Source organism: Schistocerca gregaria, chromosome 4 (genome assembly GCF_023897955.1).
Source record: "Schistocerca gregaria isolate iqSchGreg1 chromosome 4, iqSchGreg1.2, whole genome shotgun sequence".
Taxonomy (NCBI): Eukaryota; Metazoa; Arthropoda; class Insecta; order Orthoptera; family Acrididae; genus Schistocerca; species Schistocerca gregaria.
In genome coordinates this window covers 583,651,489-583,676,630 of record NC_064923.1, presented here as the reverse complement: position 1 = coordinate 583,676,630, position 25,142 = coordinate 583,651,489, and positions in this window count along the sequence as shown.

Genomic DNA, 25,142 nt, shown 5'->3' with positions numbered 1-25,142 from the left:
GAAACTGATGACAAATTTGTAATATGTTAGGTTTAAGTTATAGAGATGGTTGCCTGTTATCAATGTTGTTTATATTTCATACTGTCCCTGTTTCTCTAGAGCAACTTTTTACAAACCTCTATCGGTGGCATGGGTTAAAGCGCGCTTCGATGTGTCCTGACATGGCAAAACTACTCACTGCACAGTCTTCTCTCCGGTGTGTGTGTGTGTGTGTGTGTGTGTGTGTGTGTGTGTGTGTGTGTGATGAAGGGTCTCTGCAAGAGGCTTCTCATGACTTTGCCATACCACACAGCTTCATTTGTTTGTCTCTGGCAACCCAGTTGTTGGTGCAAATGGTATATTACCATAGACGTAAAGAAGAAAAAGGCCAAAGACTGAGCAGCTGAGTCTATTTATGGTAGCCACAGTATACTCTACATATTTCGTTTTAGCATTTCGTTAGGTTATTGATACTTGTCGGAGACCCACATGCATGTTTTCTACATTAAAGTGCCGTATTCCATTGTATCTCTTCTTTCCTCAGCTTGTCCGATCAGTTGAACGTATGAATGAGAGTGTGCAAGGATTTCAGTGTGTAGATCTGTGAGTGTGTCTGCCACTGTGTCTGGCACTGTGTCAGAATAACCAACTGTAGAAAACACGTACTAGGTACAAAGAGGTTTATGTTTGCCTTGGACGAACCTTTTGTTTAGGTTGGCACTATGATAGGGGTTCCCCTGGGCTCTTCCGTAGGCACAGGGAGCGGTTTTGGTTGGAGAGCTAATGCTCGTGCAGTGTTCCGTGGAATGCGAGGCGGGTGAGACCTACTGGCGGCAAGTGTGCCTTTTTGATGAGACGTTAATGTTGTATTTAGGTACGTTTTTCAAAGCTAGTCAAAGTAAATGATTCTTTTCATCATTCATGGTTTATTATTGTATGTGACAAATTTTAGTTGCTCATTCGCAAATGTTGAATGCGTTAAAATCCAGGAACGGTGTAGGCTGTTGTTCAGTTGAATGTTAATAAAGACTTGGGGCAGTGTTGGGTTCATAGTGATTCAGTTAATTCTGTTTAGTGTCCCTTTCGCTAGTGGATGTATATTTCGTATAATTTCCTTGATCTTACGACTGAATTTAGTGCAATTCGTCTCGCCTGATAACTTTCATTTGGCATACTTTTGTTTGTGAGGACCACGTGGTCGTGATATTATGAGAAAGTTAACGGTACCAAGGCCATAGTGATCAACCACTGTAGAATATCTGAAATGATTATGATTCTTAATTACGCTTCATTTTTATAGCAATTCACTTCAAAGAGAAATTTTATTCATTTGTCTCGCTTGTCAAAATCAAGGAACAGCATCTCTCGCTACTCACGTTTGCTGTGGTGAAGGTCTCTAGTTCTTTTCCTTCCTGTTAGTCTCTCAGGTGTGTGTGAATGTAGGTGTTTGTGATTAAATCGTCCGTTGATTATACCTCTTCCATTGATCATAGACCTTGCAGGGTTCCTTAATATGCGATGTAATAGATCTCAGGCAACATCAACCATCATATTACTCACTACACACGTTCATGCGTGCAATTAAATTTGTTGTTGTTGTTGTTTTGGTCTTCAGTCCTGAGACTGGTTTGATGCAGCTCTCCATGCTACTCTATCCTGTGCAAGCTTCTTCATCTCCCAGTACCTACTGCAGCCAACATCCTTCTGAATATGCTTAGTGTATTCATCTATTGGTCTCCCTCTACGATTTTTACCCTCCACGCTGCCCTCCAATACTAAATTGGCGATCTCTCGATGTCTCAGAACATGTCCTACCAAACGATCCCTTCTTCAAGTCACGTTGTGCCACGAGCTCTTCTTCTCCCCAATTATATTCAATACCTCCTCATTAGTTATGTGATCTACCCATCTAATCTTCAGCATTATTCTATAGCACCACATTTCGAAATCTTCTATTCTCTTCTTGTCTAAACTATTTATCGTCCACGTTTCACTTCCATACATGGCTACACTCCATACAAATACTTTCAGAAATGACTTCCTGACACTTATCTGTACTCGATGTTAACAAACATTTCTTCTTCAGAAACGCTTTCCTTGGCTTTGCCAGTCTACATATTATAGCCTCTCTACTTCGACCATCATCAATTGTTTTGCTCCCCAAATAGCAAAACTCCTTTACTATTTCATGTGTCTCATTTCCTAATCTAATTCCCTCAGCATCACCCGACTTAATTCGACTACATTCCATTATCCTCGTTTTGCTTTAGTTGATGATTCACGTATACCCTCCTTTCAAGACACTTTCCATTCCGTTCAGTTGCTCTTCCAAGTCCTTTGCTGTCCCTGACAGAAGTACATTGTCATCGGCGAACCTCAACGTTTTTATTTCTTCTCCGTGGATTTTAGTACCTACTCCGAATTTTTCGTTTGTTTCCTTTATTGCTTGCTCAATATACAGATTGAATAACATCGGGGATAGGCTACAACCCTGTCTCACTCCCTTCCCAACCACTGCTTCCCTTTCAAACCCCTCGACTCTTATAACTGCCATCTGCTTTCTGTAGAAATTGTAAATAGCCTTTCGCTCCCTGTATTTTACCCCTGCCACCTTCAGGATTTGAAAGAGAGTATTCCAGTCAACATTATCCAAAGCTTTCTCTCAGTCTACAAATGCTAGTAACGTAGGTTTGTCCTTCCTTCATCTATCTTCTAAGATAAGTCGTAGGGTCAGTATTGCCTCACGTGTTCTAACATTTCTACGGAATCCAAACTGATCACCCCGAGGTAGGCTTCTATCAGTTTTTCCAATCGTCTGTAAGGAATTCGTGTTAGTATTTTGCAGCTGTAACTTATTAAACTGATAGTTCGGTAATTTTCACATCTGTCAACACCTGATTTCTTTGGGATTGGAATTATTATATTCTTATTGACGTCTGAGGGTATTACGCCTGTCTCATACATCTTGTTCACCAGATGGTAGAGTTTTGTCAGGACTGGCTTTCCCAAGGCTGACAGTAGTTGTAATGGGATGTTGTCTACTCCAGGGGCCTCGTTTCGAATAACGTCTTTCAGTGCTCTGTCAAACTATTCACGCAGTTTCATGTCTCCTATTTCATCTTCATCTACATGCTTTTCCATTTCCATAATAATGTCCTCAAGTACATCGCCCATGTATAGACCCTCTATATACTCCTTCCACTTTTCTCCTTTCCCTTCTTTGCTTAGAGCTGGGTTTCCATCAATGCTCCTGATATTCATTAAATTTACCGATTCCATAAATGTTCTTTTGCCAGAATGTTTGTTTACGCTCTCGCAGCAAAAATTCCACTCCATGTTTCACCCAGCTCCGATCTACAGCACATCCTACTGGATTCGGTTTTCGCGAGAGTTGTAGTGAGGCCACACTTTACCCCCATATTCAGATTTATTATAAAGATACCCCTTAACTGTAAAGATATCTTTCAGTAATAAGGAAGTGCTAATACCAAGAATACTGTATTCATCTTCAGTACTATCAGACGAAATAGTTGGTGCAGACTGTATTTAAGGCCATCAGTAATATCATGATTTCCTTCCTTACAAGGGATCTTCCCCATCGTACCCCCCTCAGATTTAGTTATAACTTGGCACAGTGGATAGGCCTTGAAAAACTTAACACGGATCAATCGAGAAAACAGGAAGAAGTTGTGTGGAACTATGAAAAAAATAAGCAAAATATACAAACTGAGTAGTTCATGCGCAAGATAGTCAACATCAAGGATGGTATGAGCTCAGGAGCGCCGTGGTCCTGTGGTTAGCGTGAGCAGTTGCGAAACGAGAAGTCATTGGTTCAAGTGTTCCCGCGAGGGAAAAGTTTCATTTTTTATTTTCAGACAATTATCAAAGTTCAGGCACTCACACATAATCAACTTCGCTCTACAAAATTCCAGGACATGTTCAGATTTTCTTGGACGTATGCAGGATTTGACGGTATACACACGGAAAAATATACAGATTGAATAACATTGGGGACAAGCTACAACCCTTTCTCACTCCCTTCCCAACCACTGCGGAATTTTCATGCTCCGCGACTCTTCTAACTGCCATCTGATTTCTGTACAAATTGTAAATGCCCTTTCGCACCCTGAATATGACCCCTGCCACCTCCAGAAGGGAGTATTCTAGTCAACATTGTCAAAAGCTTTCTCTTAGTCTACAAATGCTAGAAACGTAGGTTAGCCTTTCTTTAATCAATCTTTCAAGATAAGTCGTAGGGTCAGTATTGATTCAAGTGTTCCAACATTTCTACAGAATCCAAACTGATCTTCCCCGAGGTCGGCTTCTACGAGTTTTCCATTCATCTGTAAACAATTCATGTCAGTATTATGCAGCCGTGACTCATTAAAGTGATAGTTCGGTAATTTTCGGTCTGTCAACACCACTTCTTTCTTTTGGATTGGAGTCATATTCTTCTTGAAGTCTGAGGGTATTTCACCTGTCTCATTTCTCATGCTCACCAGCACTTCTAACGAAATGTTGTCTACTCACAGGGACTTGTTTCGACTTAGGTCTTTCAGTGCGATGTCAAAACCTTCAAGCAGTATATCCCCCATTTCATCTACGTTCTCTGCCATTTCCGTAATATTGCCTTCAAGTACATCGTCGTTGTATACAGGATGGTCCATTGATAGTGACGGGACCAAAGACCTCACAAAATAAGCATCAAACGTAAAAACTACATAGAACGAAACTCGTCTAGCTTGAAGGAGGAATCCAGAGGGCGCTATGGTTGGCCACCTAGATGGTGCTGCCATAGGTGGGACTGATATCAAATGCGTTTTTTTGAATAGGAACCCCCATTTTTATTACATATTCGTGTAGTACGGAAAGAAATATGAATGTTTTAGTTGGGCCACTTTTTTGGCTTTGTCATAGATGGCGATGTAATAGACACGAAACGTATAAATACGTAGTGTCACGTAACATTCTGCCAGTGCGGACGGTATTTGCTTCATGATACATTACTCGTGTTAAAATGGACCGTTTACCAATTGCCGGAAAGGCCGATATCGTGTTGATGTATGGCTATTGTGATCAAAACGCCCAACGGGCGTGTGGTATGCAGGCTGTTCGGTATCCTGGACGACATCATCCCAGTGTCCGGACCGTTCTCCGGATAGTTACGTTATTTAAGGAAACAGGAAGTGTTCAGCCACATGTGAAACGTCACCAGCAAATGATGATGCTCAAGTAGGTGTTTTAGCTGCTGTCGCGGCAAATCCGCACATCAGTAACAGACAAATTGCGCGAGAATCGGCCCCCATTTTATCGATGGTAATCTAAATGAGCACTGTATGCTGATTGCCTACGTAATGTTCTACCAATGTTGCTACAAGATGTTTCACTGGATAACAGATTGGCGATGTACTTCCAACATGATGGATTTCCGGCACATAGATCGCGTGCGGTTGAAGCGGTATTGAATAGCATATTTCATGCACGTAGATTGATCGTCGAAGCACCATACCATGGCCTCCACGTTCACCAAACTGACGTCCCAGGATTTCTTTATGTGGGGAAAGTGGAAGGATATTTGCTATCGTGATCCACCGACAACTCCTGACAACATCTACATTTACATCTACATGACTACTCTGCAATTCACATTTAAGTGCTTGGCAGACGGTTCATCGAACCACAATCATACTATCTCTCTACCATTCCACTCCCAAACAGCGAGCGGGAAAAACGAACACCTAAACCTTTCTGTTCGAGCTCTGATATCTCTTATTTTATTTTGATGATCATTCGTACCTATTTAGGTTGGGGTCAACAAAATATTTTTGCATTCGGAAGAGAAAGTTGGTGACTGAAATTTCGTAAAAAGGTCTCGCCGCGACGAAAAACGTCTTTACTGTAATGACTTCCATCCCAATTCGCGTATCATATCTGCCACACTCTCTCCACTATTACGTGATAATACAAAAGAGCTGCTCTATTTTGCACCCTTTTGATGTCCTCCGTCAATCCCACCTGGTAAGGATCCCACACCGCGCAGCAAGATTCTAGCAGAGGACAAACGAGTGTAGTGTGCCTGTCTCTTTAGTGGACTTGTTGCATCTTCTAAGTGTCCTGCCAATGAAACGCAACCTTTGGCTAGCCTTCCCCACAATATTATCTATGTGCCAGCGCATTGTCAATGCATGTGCGTACATTACGGAAGGCGAACCACTCGCTGTTGAGAGGAATGTCGTGTTGCCAAATGGACTGAGGTGGACGGACTTCATTTTGAGCATTTATTGCATTAATGTGGTATTTACAGGTAAACAAGCTGTAACAACATGCCTTCTCACAAATGATAAGTTCACAAAGATACATGTATCACATTGGAACAACCGAAATTAAATGTTCAAAAATACTTACGTTCTGCATTTTAATTTAAAAAACCTACCTGTTACCAACTGACCGTCTAAAATTTTGAGCCATATGCTTGTGACTATTACAGCACCATCTATCACAAAGCGACAGAAGTGGTCCAACTAAAACATCCATATTTGTTTACGTGCTACACGAATTTGTAATACAAAATGGTGGTTCATATTTTTTAAAAAACGCAGTTGATATCCGTTTGACCTATGGCAGCGCCATCTAGCGGGCCAAACATAGCACCATCTAGTTTCCCCCTTCAAAATAGACAAGTTTCGTTGTTTGTAGTTTTTTCGTTTGACGCTTATTTCGTGAGATATTTGTCCCACTCACGATCAATGGACCACCCTGTATACTCCTTCCATCTTTCTACTTTCTCTTCTTTGCTTAGAACTGGGTTTTAATCTGATCTCATTATATTGATACAAGTGGTTCTCTTTTCTCCAGAGGCCTCTTTAATTTTCTCTACACATATGTAGCATATGCAGCATACGTTGCAAAATTAGTGATTACAGATGGCTGTTACACACTATGTAAAAACATATACATTCTTAGTGAGGAAATTTGTTGGAAATAGAAGTCTTAAAAGAGAAACAGGTTTGTCAGACCTTAAAAGTAAACAAATCATGAAAAATTAAAGTTTGTATGAATACAAACATTTAAAGGATGAATTCGCACGTGTTTTTTCTCTACTTGCTTTGAAGTACACATTGTGGTATCGAGTATAAAATATGTGAATTATTTTCTGAACAAATTTATCTTTGAGATTCATTACTATGGTGATGCTTTGGGGTTACATGAAGGTTACAGGGAAATATTTTGTGAGATACTCATACATGGTATTATGATGAGTTTCTGCAGTTTTGTGGGAGCTATTGAGAAGAAGAAGTTTTGATGGCGTTCTCATGATGCATTGTGCCACATTTATGGTGACTATAATGTTGTTAGGGTAAGAATTCGTTAATGACTTACTAATGTTCGACTTTATGATTAGTTTTGTTCTCATTTGTGATGTTACAATGTTTATGGTTTTGGAAAATGACTATAGTGGCTTAACTTCATGTGCTGAAGTAAAAAGTTTGTTTATGGTTATGTTGACGATTGTTATAAGATGCTTGGAATAAGATTGACATAATTGTGGTATGTAATTTTAACTGATAGCTTAATTTCCACAATGTGGTATAGGTATGAAAACATTAACATATTGATCTATGTGAAGTGCTGAATATCATGTTGAAACTAAATTTATAATGTAATGCCTGATAATAAACTTCAAAACTGTGTGACATATAAAATGTGTAACTTAATATAAATAAAGAGAAAGGACTATTCAGTACTAAGCAAAATGGGAAATGTGGGATTGTTTGTGTTGGAAAAATATTAAGAATGTATTATAGTTACAGTATAATTGATGTAAACAGTGTGAACCTGGCTCTTACTTGTTAACCTTCTAACAATACTATAAGATTTTCAGTCTACCTTAACAGCGAAGTTGGAGTATTCTGTGTGTTTTTTCTGAAGTCAATATCTTGAATTCAAAAATTTCTTTTCAATATATGTTTGTAATTGAAGGTAAGCAAGTACTATTCACAATAATCTAATGCTTTTCTTGTATCTAAGTTGTTTATTGTATTTATATAAAAATACATTTTTCCATATGTCATAAAACAAGGAAATGAAATATATGTTTGTAACATTGCCCAGTATGGGTTAAAATTCTATCACTACTCTATTGTTATTACATTATCTTGCGAATATTGTCAGCAGCAACTGTGTGATTTCATTTTCGCTTCCTCAAATTACTTGACTCCTTGACTGTATTTTCTGCTGATTATAAGATGTTGACATGATCCTCTTGTACAATTACTCTCTAAATTTAGCTTTAATTGAAAATATTATGAGATATTCTGTTGTCTTCTAACCTTTGGTATTTCATCAATAAATTCTAATTGCACTTTTTATATATGTTTGAAATGTCATTTATAGGTTGTTTGATAAGTTTGTGCTCAAGGTCTTAGTAAAATCTATGTTATCAAGTCTGTATGTTGTGTTACAAAGTGTCATTAGACCTACAATGACCCCAATGATGGCTTTTACAAATTCCAATTAGTAATCCATTTTTCTGTCACATATTTCAGTGCAAATGTGATAATTTGCTGCAAAATAGACAACTCTAAAACTAAATTTTGAACCTATGAGAAAACAATTTAATGAATATCCTTTCTAGTTAAATTATGTGATTGTCTTGTTTCACAAAACTAGATTAGGAAGATATTGTAAAGAGTTTCAATAAGAATTTTTTTGTATATTGTTGTTTTTGTGGATGTCTAACATGTTGTTGTTGTTGTCTTCAGTCCTGAGACTGGTTTGATGCAGCTCTCCATGCTACTCTCTCCTGTGCAAGCTGCTTCATCTCCCAGTACCTACTGCAACCTACATCCTTCTGAATCTGCTTAGTGTACTCATCTCTCGGTCTCCCTCTACGATTTTTACCCTCCACGCTGCCCTCCAATGCTAAATTTGTGATCCCTTGATGCCTCAAAACATGTCCTACCAACCGATCCCTTCTTCTAGTCAAGTTGTGCCACAAACTTCTCTTCTCCCCAATCCTATTCAATACCTCCTCATTAGTTACGTGATCTATCCACCTTATCTTCAGTATTCTTCTGTAGCACCACATTTCGAAAGCTTCTATTCTCTTCTTGTCCAAACTAGTTATCGTCCATGTTTCACTTCCATACATGGCTACACTCCAAACAAATACTTTCAGAAACGACTTCCTGATACATAGATCTATATTCGATGTTAACAAATTTCTCTTCTTCAGAAACGCTTTCCTTGCCATTGCCAGTCTACATTTTATATCCTCTCTACTTCGACCATCATCAGTTATTTTACTTCCTAAATAGCAAAACTCCTTTACTACTTTAAGTGTCTCATTTCCTAATCTAATTCCCTCAGCATCACCCGATTTAATTTGACTACATTCCATTATCCTCGTTTTGCTTTTGTTAATGTTCATCTTATATCCTCCTTTCAAGACACTGTCCATTCCGTTCAACTGCTCTTCCAAGTCCTTTGCCGTCTCTGACAGAATTACAATGTCATCGGCGAACCTCAAAGTTTTTACTTCGTCTCCATGAATTTTAATACCTACTCCAAATTTTTCTTTTGTTTCCTTTACTGCTTGCTCAATATACAGATTGAATAACATCGGGGAGAGGCTACAACCCTGTCTCACTCCTTTCCCAACCACTGCTTCCCTTTCATGCCCCTCGACTCTTATTACTGCCATCTGGTTTCTGTACAAATTATAAATAGCCTTTCGCTCCCTGTATTTTACCCCTGCCACCTTTAGAATTTGAAAAAGAGTATTCCAGTCAACATTGTCAAAAGCTTTCTCTAAGTCTACAAATGCTAGAAACGTAGGTTTGCCTTTTCTTAATCTTTCTTCTAAGATAAGTCGTAAGGTCAGTATTGCCTCACGTGTTCCAACATTTCGACGGAATCCAAACTGATCCTCCACGAGGTCTGCATCTACCAGTTTTTCCATTCGTCTGTAAAGAATTCGCATTAGTATTTTGCAGCCGTGGCTTATTAAACTGATAGTTCGGTAATTTTCACATCTGTCAGCACCTGCTTTCTTTGGGATTGGAATTATTATATTCTTCTTGAAGTCTGAGGGTATTTCGCCTGTCTCATACATCTTGCTCACCAGCTGGTAGAGTTTTGTCATGACTGGCTCTCCCAAGGCCGTCAGTAGTTCTAATGGAATGTTGTCTACTCCGGGGGCCTTGTTTCGACTCAGGTCTTTCAGTGCTCTGTCAAACTCTTCACGCAGTATCGTATCTCCCATTTCGTCTTCATCTACATCCTCTTCTATTTCCAAAATATTGTCCTCAAGTACATCACCCTTGTATAAGCCTTCTATATACTCCTTCCACCTTCCTGCCTTCCCTTCTTGGCTTAGAACTGGGCTGCCATCTGAGCTCTTGATATTCATACACGTGGTTCTCTTCTCTCCAAAGGTCTCTCTAATTTTCCTGTAGGCAGTATCTATCTTACCCCTAGTGAGATAAGCTTCTACATCCTTACATTTGTCCTCTAGCCATCCCTGTTTAGCCATTTTGCACTTCCTGTCGATCTCATTTTTGAGACGTTTGTATTCCTTTTTGCCTGCTTCATTTACTGCATTTTTATATTTTCTCCTTTCATCAATTAAATTCAATATTTCTTCTGTTACCCAAGGATTTCTAGCAGCCCTCGTCTTTTTACCTACTTTATCCTCTGCTGCCTTCACTACTACATCCCTCAGAGCTACCCATTCTTCTTCTACTGTATTTCTTTCCCCTATTCCTGTCAATTGTTCCCTTATGCTCTCTCTGAAACTCTGTACAACCTCTGGTTCTTTCAGTTTATCCAGGTCCCATCTCCTTAATTTCTCACATTTTTGCAGTTTCTTCAGTTTTAATCTACAGGTCATAACCAATAGATTGTGGTCAGAGTCCACATCTGCCCCTGGAAATGTCTTACAACTTAAAACCTGGTTCCTAAATCTCTGTCTTACCATTATATAATCTATCTGATACCTTTTAGTATCTCCAGGGTTCTTCCACGTATACAACCTTCTTTCATGATTCTTAAACCAAGTGTTAGCTATGATCAAGTTGTGCTCTGTGCAAAATTCTACTAGGCGGCTTCCTCTTTCATTTCTTAGCCCCAATCCATATTCACCTACTATGTTTCCTTCTCTCCGTTTTCCTACACTCGAATTCCAGTCACCCATTACTATTAAATTTTCGTCTCCCTTCACTATCTGAATAATTTCTTTTATTTCATCGTACATTTCTTCAATTTCTTCATCATCTGCAGAGCTAGTTGGCATATAAACTTGTACTACTGTAGTAGGTGTGGGCTTCGTATCTATCTTGGCCACAATAATGCGTTCACTATGCTGTTTGTAGTAGCTAACCCGCATTCCTATTTTCCTATTCATTATTAAACCTACTCCTGCATTACCCCTATTTGATTTTGTGTTTATAACCCTGTAGTCACCTGACCAGAAGTCTTGTTCCTCCTGCCACCGAACCTCACTAATTCCCACTATATCTAACTTTAACCTATCCATTTCCCTTTTTAAATTTTCTAACCTACCTGTCTAACATAGAGTTTGTAAATAACCTGTATACTGGTAATTAGGGTGGAGAAACTTGGAAAAATATGAAGTTTTGTGAGAAAATCTCAATATCGATATGTTTTCATGTCTAAAAGAAAAATTTTAAATTGTATTTGTGCTTCTAAACTTTATGTGCAATTTTTGTACCTCTGCTTGTAATGCATTATTGCTGTCGCTGATTTAGCATTTAGCATTTGATGGCGCCATGACGGCTCCAGTACATTAGGACTTTCTCTTATAAAACATATCTGAAGATGAACTTAACTGACCAAATCCATCAATTTTAGTTTCTCACTTCTGTTCAGTCAGTTCAGTTCCTCACTTTAGTCTAGTATTTCTATGTAAGTTCTTAGACCAGACATACACTGTGCAAGTAGTTTTTGTTCGAACTTTACTACAAAGTACACAGGAAAATGTTTCTAACTGATATTAAAATACTGTTAGTCAAACTTTGGAAAACTTAACCAACATGAAATGTGTAAGTACCATGAATACTCCATTAGTCTTCACTTCTACCAAGGAAACAACGCATATTATTTGTATCATTTTCAACGTTTTATGATGGAGCCCTCAGTCGGACACTGACGCAGTATTTTTAAGATAAGGAGTAGCAAATAACCTTCTTTCTTAGAACAGCACAATACATACCGAAAAACTAGTTTCACCAAATAACAACAAATCTTTAACAGTATACCTAAATGGACTTTATAATAATGTGATGGACAGACTATTAATGGCTTCCCAATGACCAAGACTTGCTTGCAGAATGATATCATTATTACTTCCAGATGCTAGATGTAACAGGGACCGGCTCAATAATCGAAACTGCTCTTTTGGAGCCGTGCTGCCTCTCAAATACTGGTGTAGCGGAATAATAAGGGTCCCTCTCACTTTATGACACATAATCTGTGTAGGAAAGGTATTGCGGCAATTTAGGCACCGACAGCGGCGAATTTGACTTCCACAGTGTGAGTTGAGTCGTCTTTAAACCAACCTGTAAACATATAACAGATAATTTTAAAAGTAGGTCAGCTACCGCTAAAGTAAAATATACATAACTGACCAATTTATATAGTATAGAAAGTATAACCAGTGAAATATAAAACTGGATGAAAAGCCCAAGAGACCCCTGAAGTTGGGGCTAGGCAAAGTTGTCAGCCTTCTTCAATTGATGAAAGTTTATTCTCCGGCTCATTTCTCGTCGTAGGAGGGGGTTTAGCCTGTTTTTGCTTTGCTGGGTCTAGCGGCAAATGCTTGTAGAACGGTGTTTCAACCGCTTCTACCAGTAAGACGTTCTGACAACATCTCTCCAAAGTGGCGATTTTGTATCGCTATGATATAAAAAGGTACACAAACGATGACTCAGCGCGCGAGGAAATTGTGCATGATCAACAGAATGTTACGATCTGCACCCCTCCAATTTCCAGTTGCGGATCTCCGTGCGCTCTTCTCCTACCTCACCCACCGACTTACTAGAGCCTGCTTTTGTAGTTCAGGCGTAGCGGTTACGAGAGTGAGATTATTAGATATTAAACCAGTTGGCAGTCCTGCAGGCAGGCGACGGCGCGAGTTTTAGTGTTATCGTAAACATAAGTCATTTTAGATTATAAAACATATAGTTTACTGCTGATTACGAGGCAAATAGGTGTATTAGTGTGCTCTTCTTTACGTAATACAGCAGAAAACGCGATAAGATCTTACAGTCGGATTTTCTGCTTACGTATTGCCACAGCAAATCTATATAATTTCGTTTAGTTGTCCTTTGCTCTCTCCAGCGATTTAATTGTAGTGTACCTCTTCATTATTTAACTAGCATTTCCGGAATGTAGCGTAAAGTTGGAGTTGTTGTTTCAGAAACTTTGCACTGTTGGTTTTGTTTACACACAATTGTGTATAAGCCAAATTTGTGGAACCATATTTTCGTGTTTATCTGTTATTTAACTGACTTATTCTTAATAAACTCTTACGTTTACCATGAGTGGAAAGTGCTTGCCCTAGAACTGTTAAGTCTGGGCTTTGGTGTGATGGGTGCTGTAGTGGCGTGGAAATAGGGGAAGTAAATGAGACTCATCAGTGGTTTTGTAGGACTTGTAGTAGAGATAGGAAGATACTAGAGCAGGCTGAGTTAGACAAGACCAGGGAAGATCTTGACAGGTTAAGGAGGGACAAGGGTAAAGAGGGGTGGGAAATGGCAACAGGCATCAGGAGGAACGGTCCTAGAACTATATCTGACAGCTTCGTGGTGAATGTGGAAATTAGATTTCATCTGTTGCTTCAGTTAGAAACTGGTGAGCCTCAAGTAGTTGCAATTGTAGACAGGGCACAACAAACTTTCAGCAGCAAATTGAAAAGTAAGAAAGTAGGGAAATCAGTAAAGAGAAAGAAAGTGTTGTTGTTAGGTAGTTCCCATGGAAGAGGTGTTGGCCAACTTTTGCACGATGAACTAGGATAAGAATATCAGGTCACCAATTTGTTTAAACCTAGTGCTGGTCTGGAGCAGGTGACAGAGAATTTAGGATCACTTTGCAAGGATTTCACTAAAGAAGACACCGTGGTTTTAGTGGGTGGGGCAGTTAATAGTATTGACTGAGATCCTGGTTACAGTGATGAGTGTGACCTGGCGAAGATTGCACCTTCATCGAAGCATACTAGTGTTGAGTTTGTATCTGTTCTTGGGCGCCATGACCGACCTCATTTCAACTGTACTGACAAGAGAGTTAAATTGGAGTGGGACCGGTTGCTTATGACTGATGCAGGGTCACACATTGGTGTGGTTCCTATTAATTCTCTCAATAGGTGGGATTATACTAGGCGTGACCTTCACCTCAACAGGAAGGGGAAGGGTAAACTGGTTGGGAAAATAGCAGGAAAGTTGAAGTGGGGAGGCGATACTGGCCCTACGACTCATCTTAGAAGAAAGATTAAGGAAAGGCAAACCTACAGTTCTAATATTTGTAGACTTAGAGAAAGATTTTGACAACGTTGACTTGAATACTCTCTTTCAAATTCTGATGGTGGCAGGAGTAAAATACAGGGAACGAAAGGCAATTTAAAATTTGTACAGAAAGCAGATGGCAGTTATAACAGTCGAGGGACATGAAAAGGAAGCAGTGGTTGGGAAGAGAGTGAGACACGGTTGTAGCCTCTCCCGGATGCTATTCAATCTGTATATTGAGCAAGCAATAAAGGAAACAAACGAAAAATTCGGAGTAGGTACTAAAATCCACGGAGAAGAAATAAAAACGTGGAGGTTCGCCGATGACTTTGTAATTCTGTCAGAGACAGCAAAGGACTTGGAAGAGCACTTGAACGGAATGGACAGTGTCTTGAATGGAGGATATAAGATGAACATCAACAAAAGCAAAACGAGGATAATGGAATGTAGTCGAATTAAGTCGGGTGATGCTGAGGGAATTAGTTTAGGAAATGAGACACTTAAAGTAATAAAGGAGTTTTTCTATATGAGGAGCAAAATACTAATGATGGTCGAAGTAGAGAGGATATAAAATGTAGACTGGCAATGGCAAGGAAAGCGTTTCTGAAGAAGAAATGTTTGTTAACATCGAGTACAGGTAAGTGTCAGGAAGTCGTGTCTGAAAGTATTTTTACGGATTGTAGCCAAGTATGGAAGTGCAACATCGACGATACATAGTTTGGACAAGAAAAGAATAGAAGATTTTAAAACGTGGTGCTACAGAAGAATGCTGAAAATTAAATGGGTAGATCACATAACTAATGAGGAGGTACTGAACAGAATTGGGGAGAAGAGGAGTTTGTGGCACAGCTTGACAAGAAGAAGGGACCGGTTGGTAGGACATGTTCTGAGGCATAAAGGGATCACAAATTTACCATTGGAGGGCAGCGTGGAGGGTAAAAATTGTAGAGAGAGACCAAGAGATGAATACACTAAGCAGATTCAGAAGGATGTAGGTTGCAGTAAGTGATGAAGAAGCTTGCACAGGATAAAGTAGCATGGAGAGCTGAAGCAAACTAGTCTCAGGATTGAAGCCAACCACAACAGTCTTGTACAAAAAGGTGTGCACTTATTCAGGAACACACATTTTCCTTAACATGCCAGCAGCCATGAGTGACTGTTATTCTAGTCATGATTTAGTACCATTTAGAGGTCAAAGATATTTCTTGCTAGGGAGACCCCAGTGTAATCCAGGCAGTACTTCTTTACAAAGATGCACGCGCCACAACAAAAAGATATGGGTTGCTCTAATTCGGGGGGCAGGTTGGACATGTCCTGTTCACGAAGTGTCCTAGGTCACAAGTTACGCACTGTCTTTCCCTTCAGGTTGCATCCTTCTATCTGAGGAGTCTAGAAAAGACTCCAAGTAGCTAAAAAACGGTTGAGATGCAATTCTTCAGTTTCTCCCGACGTATTTCTTGCTCGAACAGTCCACGGGTGTACTGCCGGTCCATAGTGTCCAACAGGCACCATATTTCTGTGATCGGATATGTCGCCATTGTCAGGTGCTCTGACGAACTGAGCTCCTGAGGGTGGGCGGCCGTCTTAAATGCCCTTCCCTTGCGAGGCCTCCTCTCCGCCAGCACAGACGCCGACGCCAGCCTCTCAGCGACCGCCGACCCGTGGCTGCGGGCGCGGACTGCGGAAAGGACACCTCGAAGGGGGAGACGATTTAAGACAACCGCCCACCCTAAGGAGCTGAGTTCGTCAGCGCACCTGACGATCGCGACATGTCTGACCGCCAAAATTGTGTGCCCGCTGGAAATTATGGACCATATGTACACCCGTGGACTGTTTGAGTAACAGTTCACACAGTCATCTTTGCTTGTTTTTGTGGAATACTGTGATACTGGAGAAAGAAAGTTGTCTAATTAATAAAATCTCCTTTTCCCCATTTAAACTTAATCACAGTATGGATAGGGAATAACGTCATAAGTACCTGTAGGATTACTTTTAAATACATTTCTGTTTCATGTAGTAAATTTATCTTGTGAATTATCTTCTCATTAAAGAAGTCCTAGCCTCCTAGTAAATCAAAGCATAGTTCACAACATCAGTCATTCCATGCATCTTCAGTCCTGAACTCCAGTGCCTCTTTTTTCTGAGTGTGTGTGTGTGTGTGTGTGCGTGCGTGTGTGTGTGTGTGTGTGTGTGTGTGTGTGTGTGTGTGTGTGTGTGTGTGCGTGCGTGCGTGCGTGTGTGCACTCGCGCACGCTCGTATCCTCTGGGAAGTGCCCATGTACCGTCTTCCAGTACCTTCTAGGTCCATATGAAACAACGTATACTCCCTATGTCACAATTCAAATGCAATTACGTGTCAGGAAGCGTCTTGCCTTTGTAAGCCAACTGTTTGAAGAACGCTCTGATTCGGTAGTTATGCAGTGCGCATACTCCAACCCGAGAAAAGATGCAGATAAGGTGAGAGAGGAAGAGACGTAGAGAGAGAGAGACAGAGAGAGAGAGAGAAGCTCTGGAAGGCAGCTGAGAGGTTTTGGTGGCAGAATTACAAAGGAGACGTCAGCTGCCGAGTGCGCGGGGTCAGTGGCTCGGAAGCGAGTGTCGCTCAAGGCAGGCTCTGTCGGGGAGCAGCAAGGAAGCCGACAGCGAGAGTCTGCCGAACGTCGGGACAGCGAGGCTCAGCTACTCTAGCTATTACCTGAAAATTCCCCTCCTGTGAAACAACTCCAATTAAAGGAAAGGCGTCAGTTAAGTTCCATATAGCACATAGTTTTGAGCTTAAGCTACACTGACGAGTTTCGTTTCAAATTGTATCGAATGGATGGACATGAACGGGTATAGAGACAGTCTCATGAATCCATGGACCCTGCATGTCAGCACTAGAATGTTCGGCCTGGTGGGGTCTTTATAACCGTGTGGGACGTGTGCAGCTGGAGTGATGTGGGACCCCTGATATGTCTAGATATTATTCTGACAGATGACACTTACGTATGCAGCCTGTCTTATCAGCTGCATCCATTCATGTCCATTGTGCATTCCGACGGACTTGGGCTATTCCAACAGGACAATGCGACACCCCACTCGTCCAGAACTGCTGTTGAATGGTTCCAGGAACACTCATCTGAGCTTAAACACTTCCGCGGACCACCATACTCGCCAAACATGAACATTATTGAGCATATCTGGGATGCCTTGCTGTTCAGATTAGATCTCCGTCTCCGCATACTATTACAGCTTTATGGATAGCCCTGCAGAATTCACAGTGTCAGTTCCCTCCAGAACTACTTGAGATATAAGTCGAGTGCATGCCACGTCGTGTAGCGCCAGTTCCGCATTATCGCGGGAGCCCTACATGATATTAGGCAAATGTACAAGTTTCCTTAGCACTTCAGTGAATTCATTGTTGTCTTGGGGTAGCTTTTTTGACGAATGACTAACACTTCCTGTGCTCCGGCTTGGATACCAATTAATGCTTATGTTTTGAATAAAAATCATCAGCAATGGCGGCCGAACACTTCCGGTAAAAAGTATCACAATCGATACGTCAACGGACCTGTCAAGGGGTTGGAGTTAGCGGGCAGGATATCAGGGCACCTTCTTGCCATTGAAGTGGCAAACTGCCTCCTAAAGAGAAAGAATCTGCGATGGTCAACAATATGAAGATGCAGAGTACAACGCAAATAACTACGTTTGAGGCAAATTCTATAGGGGGAGATCAAAACGTACAGACCAGAAACGCTATGGCATGAGCATTGGGAGAATCATCCCAGCGATGCACGAGGTTGAAGACACCCGCTTGCCTGAACGCCGTGTCCTGATACATGAAAAAATCCATAAATTTCTGCTGCACATAGTCCTCCGACTGGAATCGTCCTCCCTTCAAGGCCTTTTTTACAGGACCGGAGACGTGATAATTCCGTAAGGAGATATCAGGACATTGGAGTGTGTGCTCGATGCCTTCCACTTGCTTTCGTGCAGCTTCCGACTCACCTTCCAGATTCACCGGTCTTTGGTGTCGAATCGCGATCGTGACGGAATGTGGTGCCCAGTTCCATAACGGTGGTTTTCGATAGACATGCTGCCCCATAGATATCCTTCATTCTCCGTTGAATGTTTACTGATGTCTGTCTTTCGGCAGCCAAGTAAAGAATGACAACACGTTAGTCCAGCTAGTACGAAATTGGTAACAATAGCGAACGCGGAATATTCCCTCCCACGGAAACAGATTGAACTACCCAGGTACATCCCCTACCCGCCCCGTAACATTCCTTTACCTAAAACCTCCATAGCAGTTAAGAAATAGGTAGATAATTCATGAAACATTAAAGGCAATATGAATCAGCACAAGATTACCTAGACCACATATGTTAATTATAATTTTCCTATGTCTTCCTTTGTTTCCCTCAATCTGAAGATGGCAATTATCAACACAGAGTTATAGTACGCTCTTGAAATTGATAAGACACATTTCCATTTCTCTCCACCGTTAGTTCTAATTTGACGTGCACTATCTGGTCAAAAGTACACGAAAGCACTATTAGCGTATATTAATACGGAGTGTCAACCCTCTCTTTTTATATTTGGATGACTCTGCTGGCGACACTTTCATGCGCTGTGCGATTGTCTCTGGACGAGTAGCAATACAGCCTTTCTCAAGATCTTCAAATAAAGGTAGTAATGTTGGACGCTGGGGTCTGTCGCGAAGTCGACGTTCTGACTCACGTTTACATTGGATTCTGGTCGGCACTCTGTGGAAGTCAGGCCATTTTGGGAGTATTGTTGTCCACAGACATCGCCTCACAGACGCTACCCTTTGGTATGGTGCTCTGTCATGCTGATACCGCCATCGTCTGGGAACATTTCGTCTGCAGTATTCAGTATTTGGGAGTGTTGTTGTCCACAGACATCGCCTCACAGACGCTTCCCTTTGGTATGGTGCTCTGTCATGCTGATACCGTCATCGTCTTGGAACATTTCGTCTGCAGTATTCAGTACACAATGGCGCGAAATTGGTGTGCATACATCATAATTAATCGTTTTCAATATGGGGACCACAACATAATCACAATTAAGACTCCTGTCCAATACCATCACCATTGGCTACACACATTGTTGGTGCTTCACGTTCAATACCATCACCAATTCTATGGTACATTGTTGGCTCTACACTTGATAACAGGTAACTTTTCGCAGGCGTCCTGTAAACCCAAAGCCTTCCATCAGATTATCACAGCGTGTAACGCGAGTCAACACCTCAAATCGCTTGTTTACAGGCATACACTGGCTATTGGCTTCACTCTTTACAAGAAATCAAGTGTTATTTAGAACTGAATTCAGAACGGCTTATGACGAGATGCTCGTGCATTCTACCCCATTCTTTGTAAATCCTTATGCGCAGTCATCCCTCCAGTTGGACTGCTCCTAGCATTTTGTAACTCAGTAATGATAACTTCCACTGATTTCATGCGACATGCAGTGGTCGACGTTCCGTGTCCTTTCCTATATGAGGACTGCCTGGTCTTGGTTTACCTGTGATTGTTCTTTCGCATTTCTGCTTCTCGATCCCATCACAACAGTCGACTAGGAAAACTTTACAAGGATTAAACTTTCGCTGATGGATTTTTTACTCGTTTGACATCTGGCGACTAATCCACGTTCGAAATCCCTATCAACAGATTAACTTCATGGTAAGTACATTTCTATTGACAACACAATACACCCCGCTTCCTTTTACACAGCTGGGTGCGTCTCTCGTGATATGTAGTGGTCAGTTCCGCATTGCAAATGTCTGTCAGCATACTTTTGATCACACAGTCTTCATCTGCCATTACATGCAACTGTATAGATACTTCGGAATATGCAAAGTGATGCGAACATTTGGTCCAGTGTCACACGCAGGTGAATTCGTGGAAAGAAAAAAGAAGATAACTGATCGGAAAACATAAAACTCTTTTCAACGTCTTTGAAATTTTACTAATGGGAATATAAGCCTTTTGTTTCCAGACGAAAATAAACGTTCAAAAATTCTCAGTATTCAAGCAGAGACAGAGTCTACAAGATCACTGAAATAGTTCACTTGGACTGAACAGAACGAAATTCCCCATGAAATAGAAGAAAGAGGGTTATGGCTGCAACAGCTTTGCTTTCTCTTGTGCAAACGTAGGCTTTATATAACTGCAGTTTAACAGTAATGCACCCGTGGTCTAGGCTGCTGGCACGGTAGCTCAGTGTGTTCGGTCAGAGAGTTTAGCTATCCTCTGTAATAAAAAACTGAGTAAACGGATCAACGAGCAACCTGTACGAGTGTCATCGGACGTCATCCACGAACAAATTCAACAGACAATATAGAGCAAAATGAGGTTAACGAAAGAAGGGTTAGCGTTTCTGATTCGTAATCAAAACGTCTTCGGTCCTAGGTGCGACTGTCACGGTGCTTAAATTTTGATTAATAATTAGCATTGGCGGCCGAAGGCTTCCGGCATAAGAAGTCACCCTCATTCTGATAATGGCCATGTCAAAGATGGCGGAGTAAGGGACAGAGGTTCAGCGCACCCTCTCGTCCTAGGTGTGGGAAACTACCGCTAAAGGCGGAATAATCAGCATGATCAACGGCATGAGAATGCAGAAGGCAATGGAAACCACTGCATTAAAGACACGTAACGTGTATCCACAGGACATGTGGCCTGTAATTTAAAAAGTGTCATGATTATCTCTCCAGTGGCAAAACATTCCACGAAAGTCCTCCATTCGGGTCTGCGGGAGGGGACTGCCATGCGGAAGTTGGCCATGAGAAAAATCAAAGGAAGGATAAAGTTCTACGAGTGGCGCGTGGAATGTATGAAGCTTGAACGTGAAAGGAAAAGCTAGAACATCTGAAAAGTCAAATGAAATGGCTCAATCCTGATATAGTAGGGGTCAGTGAAATGAACTGATGAGAAGACAAGGATTTTTGGCCTGACGAGTACAGGGTAGAACGAACAGCAGAAGAAAATGGTACAACGGGAGTAGGATTTGTTACGAATAGGAAGGTAAACCAGAGATTGTGTTACTGTGAACAGTTCAGTGATTGTGTTGTTCTTACCAGAATCGACAGCAAACCCACACCGACAATGGTAGTTCACGTATATATGCCGACTTCGCAAACTGAGGATGAAGAGACAGAGAAAGTATATGAGGGTACTGAAAGGGTGGTACAGTATGTAGAGGGAGACGAAAATCGGTCATGTGGGACTCGACTGCAGTTGTAGGGGAAGGAACAGAAGAAAAGGTTACGAGAGAATATCGGCTTGGGAGAAGGAATGAGACAGGGGAGGCTCTGTAACAAGATTCAGTTAGTAATAGCGAATACCCTGTTCAAGAATCACAAGAGGAGGAGGTATACTTGGAAAAGGCCGGCTGATACAGGTCATGGTCAGACAGAGATCCAGAAATCAGACGCTGGACTGTAAGGCGTATCCAGGAGCAGATACATATTGAGATCACAATATAGTGGTGATGAAGAGAAGGCTGAAGTTTAAGACACTATTCAGGAAGAATCAATGCGCAAAGAAGTGGGATACGGAAGTACTAAGGAATGACGACATACGCTTGAAATTCTATAAGACTATAGATACAGCAATAAGGAATAGCTCAGTAGGTAGTACAGTTGAAGAGGAATGGGCATCTCTAAGAAGGACCATCACAGAATTTGGGAAGGAAAATATAGGTACAGAGAATGTAACTACGAAGAAACCATGGGTAGCGGAAGAAATACTTCAGTTGATTTATGAAAGGAGGAAATACAAAAATGTTCAGGGAAACTAAGGAGAGAGAAATGCTAGTCGCTTAGGAACTAAATAAATAGGAAATGCACGGAAGATGAAATGGCTGCAGGAAAAATGTGAAGGCATCGAAAAAGAAATGATTGTCGGAAGGACAGACTCAGCATACAGGAAAATCAAGACAACCTTCAGTCACATTAAAAGCAAGGGTGGTAACATAAAGAGTGTAACGGTTATTCCACTGTTAAATACAGAAGAGACACCGGATAGGTGGAAAGAATACATTGAATGCCTCTATGAGGGGGAAGATTTGACTGATGTGGTAGAAGAAGAAGTAGGAGTCGATTTAGAAGAGATAGGGGATCCGTTATTAGAATCAGAATGTAAAAGGCTTTGGAGGACTTAAGTCAAACAAGGCAGAAGGGATAGATAACATTCAATCCGAATTTCTGAAATCATTGGGGGAAGTCGCAACAAAATGGCTATTCACGTAGGTGTGTAGAATGTATGAGTCAGGCGACATACCATCTGACTTTCGGAAAAGCATGAGCCACACAATTCCGAAGACGACAAGAGCTGCCAAGTGCGAAAATTATAGCACAATCAGCTTAACAGCTCATGCATCCAAGGTGCTGACGAGAATAAGATACAACAGAATAGAAGAGAAAATTGAGAATGCGTTAGATGACGATCAGTTTGACTTTCGGAAAAGTTGCGGTTAATAATGGAAGAAAGACTACAGAAGAATCAAAACACTTTCATAGGATTTGTCGACCTGGAATAAGCGTACAACACTGTAAAATGGTGCAAGAAGTTCAAAATACTGAAAAACGTTGGGGTAAGCTAGAGACAGAGAGGCGGGTAGTATACAATATGTACAAGAGCCAAGAGGGATTAATAAGAGTGGACGACCAAGAACGAAGTGCTCGTACTACAAACGGTTAAGAGAAGGATGTAGACGTTCTCTCCTAGTATTCAATCTGTACATCGAGGAAGCAATGATGGAAATAAAAGGAAGGTTCAGGAGTAGAATTAAAATTCAAGGTGAAAGGATATCAATAATACGATTCGCAGATGACATTGCTACCCTGAGTGAAAGTGAAGAAGAATTACATGATCTGCTGAATGGAATGAACAGTCTAACGAGTACACAGTATGGATTGAGAATAAATCGAAGAAGGACGAACATAATAACAAGTAGCAGAAACGAGAACGGCGAGAAACCTAACATCAGTATTGATGGTCACGAAGTCGTTGAAGTTAAGGAATTCTGCTACCTGGGCAGTAAAGTAACTAATGACGGACGGAGCAAGGAGGACCTCAAAAGCAGACTAGCTATGGCAAGAAAGGCATTCCTGGCCAAGAGAAGCCTACTAATGTCAAATATCGGCCTTAATTTGACGAAGAAATTTTAGAGAGTGTACGCTAAAGTACAGTATTGTTTGGTAGGTGAAACATGGACTGTAGGAAAACCGGAACAGAAGAGAATGGAAGCATTTCAGATGTGATGTTACCGAAATGTTGAAAATTAGGTACACTGATAAGGTAATGAATGAGGAAGTCGTACGCAGAATCGGAGAGGAAAGGAATATGTGGAAAACATTGATAAGGAGAAAGGACAGGATGATAGGACATAAGACATGAGGGAATGACATCGATGGTACAAGAGAATGCTGTAGAGGGAACAAATTGTAAAGGAAGACAGAGATTGGAGCACATCCAGCAAATAATTGAAGAGGACGTAGGTTGCAAGTGTTACTCTGAGATGAAGAGGTTGGCACAGGAGAGGAATTCGTGGCGGGCCGCATCAAACCAGACAGAAGACTGATGACCAAAAAAAGAAAATTTATTTTATTGGCGGTATGAGCCGTAAAAAATGGCAGAGCGCATCCATAACATAAAAAAAACCAAGAGCTGGTGCTCAGTTTTCCAAAAGACTTAAACCTAATACACTATCGCAAAATTATTCTCCCGGTGCACAGTAATAATAGAGCCCTGAAGGTGGCACGAATAAGTATACAATTACGTAATCTTAATCTGATATAGATATACCACCCAATATAAAACATCGCCTGACGAAGGTCAACTTTAGAAATGGACCATTCGATATTAAGTATACCAATTAACACTATTCTACAAAGTATCAAATGAACACCCCATTAAAACCAACAAAGGCAACTTACGCAATCCATATCAAAACCTACACGATCCATAGCGACTCAATAACTAAACGTCCATCGTTAATCAAGACATACTGAACGCAACTTGAACCACTAAAATACTATCACTAAAGCTTAAAAAAAATGTTCAAATGTGTGAAACTTATGGGACTCAACTGGTAAGGCCATCATTCCCTAAGCTTACACACTACTTAACCTAAATTATACTAAGGACAAACACACACACCAATGCCCGAGGAAGGACTCGAACCTCCGCCGGGACCAGCCGCAAAGATCGTGACTGCAGCGCCCTAGACCGCTCGGCTAATTCCGCACGGCCACTAAAGTTCAGTTCTTCTGAAAATTTACTGCTTTACAATATTCAGGTCAAACACTGTCTCATTATATTTCTTCAAAGTACAGTGTACTTTTACAACACACAATAACAGCCCATCCGTGTTTAATGAGGTCCTCGCCCTTGCATTAGACAAATGCCACCACATACTTGAAGGCCAGAACAACAAGGTGGTACAAATCTTTATTGAAATCTTTCTTTTGGAAAAGATTTCTGGCTCTCAGCTACAATATCCACTGTAAGTACAGGGGTTAACACTGTCTGTTGCTCCAGCTAAACAATTCCTCTCGTTAACAGCAGACCACATCCAGTATTCAAAAACCCACTGCTTTCCTGCCTTGACACTATCTCCAAATCCGCAAGGATACGTTTG